Source organism: Grammomys surdaster, unplaced genomic scaffold (assembly GCF_004785775.1).
Source record: "Grammomys surdaster isolate TR1022 unplaced genomic scaffold, NIH_TR_1.0 181, whole genome shotgun sequence".
Classification (NCBI taxonomy): Eukaryota; Metazoa; Chordata; class Mammalia; order Rodentia; family Muridae; genus Grammomys; species Grammomys surdaster.
The window spans coordinates 74,073-78,895 of NW_021604626.1; the positions used below are offsets into that span (position 1 = coordinate 74,073).

General features: G+C 43.4%; 1 pseudogene; it reads left to right on the forward strand.

Moving 5' to 3' along the window:
• The first annotated feature begins 3,159 nt into the window (after positions 1–3,159).
• Positions 3,160–3,892, forward strand: LOC114621499 (annotated as a pseudogene).
• The last annotated feature ends 931 nt before the right edge of the window (positions 3,893–4,823 follow it).

A 4,823-nucleotide genomic window follows, 5' to 3' on the forward strand; every position in this document is an offset into this window, starting at 1 on the left:
TGAGTCCATTTTGTTATTTAATTTTTTCAGGGATGACCACTTTATATTGGTTAACCAATAAGGTGACTCATCTTTAGGAGACGCCAATTTTCTGTCTCCCAGTAGTCATTGGTTATCTGTAGTTCATCTAGGTATAGGACCCTATAAAACATTTCCTCTTTGCTTTAGTATGTCTATCAATATTGCCATTTTTACATTTTTATATTTTATAAGCAATAGCACTAATCACCATCAGGTACATCATGGTCTTTATACCCCTTGATAAAAATGACCTACCTGCAGCAATTTCCGTGAGTATTTGGGAGTGATTGTACATAGCAATACACTTAGCTATGTATTCAAACTAATTCCTCAGTTCACTAGCATGAAGTATAGAAATAAAGGTTATAATGGCCCATGGGACCCATATACACCTGTGTCTGTGTAAGGGTACTAGGAATATTAGTATTGTACCCAAAATGAAGCATACTTCCTTCCTCCCTCTCTCTCTCTCTCTCTCTCTCTCTCTCTCTCTCTCTCTCTCTCTCTCTCTCTCAAATTATATTCCTTGTACCTCCATCACAAAATACCACAAACTACATAGCTTAAGCAGTAGAAATCCAGTATCCAGAGTTCTTGAAGCTAGCTGTGCAAGATAAGCCAGGGTTCATTCTTCCTGGGGAGTTATTAGACTCTGATGAATATTTCTGCTTGCTGACAATATTTGGTTGCACTTGGCTTGCAGGTCTGGCATCATGATCTGTTTTTATTCTCACAGCCTTTTTCTTGGCGTGTACACCTCTTGTCCACAAAGCCCCTTTTGTAAGAATATTGCACATGGTAGAACTAGGCCTTCTGTAATGACTTTTTTTTAAATGCCCTGTTTCTATTCAGAACATATTCTGAGGCACTGGAGTTTAGGAATTCCATACATTTGGGAGAAAAAAAATCCTTCTACTAACTGCTAGCTAACCTCTCAGTATTTTTTTCCTTCCTGTGAACAAAATACATCCACAACATCCCAATGTACTCCCAATTTAACTATAATTCCAGAGTCTCATTTAAACATAATCAGCTTCTGATCCTTTCTCATACCTAAATTGCCCTAGTAAGTAATCATCATGGTGATGTTTGTAGCACCACTCATCCCAGGGAAATCTTCCATTCCTCTGTGAATTTGGAGAGCCAAATTTCAAGTTTTCTACTTCAAATACACAATGGTGTGACAGGCATACTGCAAACACTCCTGTTCCAGAAGGAAGGCAGCACATGGGGCAAGCCAAGAAAACCCAGAGCATAACAGGGCCAAGTTAGCTTGATTTTAAGTTTTGAGGGTAATTTCATTGGCTTGATACCCTTTCCCCCATGGCTCTGCTCTTGGTGCTGGGTAATGGCCTTGAAAAGAAACAGGCAGTGGCCCTGTCAGCTGGCCAGGGTGAGAGGAAAATCTAAACTGGCATCTAACTCACGCTTAGGGCCATTCTTCCTATTTATTGAAGAATAATGTTTTCACAGCAAAATAGTTGTTGGCCTCCTTTATACCTGTTGGATCCCAGAAGTATGTAAAATGTCTATTATTCCACCCATTTTGGTTTTTTTTTATTTTGGCCCAACTATTTCTGTGAGTCTATCTTTCACATGTTGGTTCTTAAACAGCTAGAGCAGATGTGATTTTCATTAACTTTTTACTTTCATTTTCAATAAGCTAGGAAATTTGCATTTTTTTCTGTTTCCTTTTTACCTAATGATTCCTTTTTCACTTTCTTTACCAATTGCTTTATCTAGAAAAAATCAAACAATGCCTTAAATGTTTGATTCTGAAAATGAGTTAGCAAAATATCAGAGTTCTTTGTTCATAAGTTCTACTTTTACCTAACAGAACCTACCAAACCTTGCCAGAAGCACTTTCTTTTCCCCTTTATAGTACTTTATTTTTTTAATTGAATATTTTATTTACTTACATTTCAAATGTTATCTCCTTTCTCTGTTTTCCTTCCGGAAACCCCTATCCCATCCCCCGCCCTGCTCACCCACCCACCACTTACCCACTCCCACTCCCTCCCGCATCGAGCCTTCCCAGGACCAAGGGCCTCTCCTCCCACTGATGCCCAACAAGGCCATCTCTGCTACATGCGGCTGGAGTCATGGGTTGCTTCATGTGTACTCTTTGGTTGATGCTTTGGTCCCTGGGAGCTCTGGGGATCTGGTTGGTTGATGTTGTTGTTCTTCCTATGGGGTTGCAAACTCCTTCAGCTCCTTCAGTCCTTTCTCTAACTCTTCCATTGGGGACCCTGTGCTCAGTCCAATGATTGACTGTGAACGTCTGTCTCTGTATTTTTCAGGCTCTGGCAGAGCCTCTCAGGAGACAGCTATATCAGGCTCCTGTCAGCAAACACTGCCAGAAGCATTTTCAGTATTCATATTTCTGTCAGTTTTATCTCCATGCCAGTATGTTTCCATCTAAAATGAGAGTTCTCCCTTTTTCTTTCTGAGATCACGTACATCCATCATTAGGACTTTACTTGTATCTTTTCGAAAGGGGTACAATTCAACCTCTAACCTTTGATTTGGATAGTATCAAAGCTGTAAGGGCTGTAGTTAATTACACCCACAGGCCCAAGAAGATCATGCTGCTCACCCCTTGCTTGGAATAAAGCATCATTCTCCAGTATGGAAATAGGAACCAAATCCAATCCCTGGTCTTGTTTATTTTTGAAAAGATAAGATATTGGGTTAAAAACTTAAAACTCTGCTCCAGTTCACAGGCAGATTCACTCGGACTTGGGTGTGGGGGTGTGTGTGTGTGGGGGGGGGTACTCGTGGATAGTTTATGTGTAATCATAGGGCTTTCTTAGATAGACCTAAGCCCACATTTGAATCCCTCCAAAGACTATGTTGCACTAGTTGGTATCAGGTCTGGCATTTAAGTTTTACCCTATGATAATTGCTAGAAGACCTTTGTGCTTATCTAGGGTTTGACTTAAAAGGACACATGTAAGACTTTAAAATGTAGGGGGTACAGAGGTGGCAGCAGAAGGCGGAGGTGATGCGGGAGGCGAGAAGATCCCGCGCAGACCAGTGCCGCGACCCTGTTCTGCAGCGTCCAGAGGAGAGGCTGGCTGGCTGGGCTGCTAAGCCAGAGTCAGGGACCATTTGGAGCCCCCTGGAGCTGAGATCAGGATGTTCCGCTTCATGAGGGACATGAAGCCTGAGGATCCCATGTTCCTGATGGACCCCTTCGCAATTCACTGCCAACATAGGAGCCACATATTGTCAGGTGGCTTTGGATATAGCCCCTTACTGAGCATTACAGATGGTAACATGGCAGAAACCAGGCCTGACAGCCGCTAGATGCAGGCTGGGGCTGTTTCTCCCTTGGGGATGTTGCAAATGTCCGGCAGCTTCATGGACATGTTTGGGATGATGAACAACATGATTGGGAACATGGAGCACATTGCCACTGGAGGCAACTGCCAGATCTTCTCTTCCTCCACTGTCATCTCCTACTCCAGCACTGGGGATGGTGCCCCCAAGGTTTACCAGGAGACAGGTGCTCTGCTTTAGGCAGGATCTAGAAGACATGGAGGACTCTCCGGGACTCAGACAGTGGTCTAGAGCAGATGTCCATTGAGCATCACATTCAGGATAGGACTCACATCCTCCAGTGCTCCTGAAACCACCGCACAGGGGACCAGGAAGAGTGACAGGACTACCTCAACCTGGATGAAAGTGAAGCAGCAGCGTTTGATGATGAATGGAGAAGGGAGACATCACAGACAGCAATGTCCTCTGGAATTTCGATGGCATGAAGCATGGTGGGGGGGCGACTGGGAGGAGACAAAGGGCTGAGAGACCTCCCCGCCTGGCTATCCAGGGACTGAGAACTCCCCCTTCGGACAGTCCTGTCCTATGACTGGTGAACACCCCAACTCTCAGCCTCTCCTGTGTAGGTTGAGAGGCTGAGAAATCATCCTTGAAATGACTGTCCTTTCCAACCTCCATCTCAATTTAATAATAAATTAACAGGCAAGACGGCCCCACCTCTCTCTGAGTTCTTAGGGAGAGCCTTCTACTGCCCCCTCACCATATGTCCCCACCCATCCTGTATCCACTAACTTGAGTTTTCATATTGCTGCTCCATCTCCAAGCTGCCTCATCTTCCCAAGCCCCTGTCACACATTGAAAGGTTTTGGGGGCAAGCTCTGGATTTAGGGATCTCCATCCCTCAGCTCCCTGGAACCCTTGCCCACCTCTTCCTCAGAGCCCCACTGCAGATGCCATGGTCCTATAAGGGCTGTGGAGAGAGAGGACTAGTTCCCAACTCTTTGTCCTCCCCCCCCCACCCATCACAAAACACTTTCCTATACCCTTCTCTGCCTTTATAAAAATAAATGTTTTATATAACTTATTAGTAGGTTTTTGTAGAAAAAAGGAGAGTGAAAAAAAATAAAAAAAAAAAAAAGAAACAGACTTTAAAATGTGACTGTTCTCCTTATAAGTACAGATGTACATAAACATGTATATATGAACACAGACATACACCATGTGCACAATACTCCTGTGTATAGATGCCCACATACATGAACTCACTTAGATGCCTTCAATTTCAGTCTCTGGGACTTGTTCTCTCCTTTCTCCATTTAGCATGTGTGTCCTTTCACAGTATTAACCCCAGTTCTCAAAATATTGACAGATTTACACACATACTTTATCTTACAATGTTTCAGGTTTTGTTGGAGCACTCTTAAGCAGAAAAAAAAACCTATGATGGTTTATGTTAATTGCCAATTTTACAGAACCAATAGTCGAGTGGAAGCGTGGTCCCTAAGCATGACTGGAGAAAA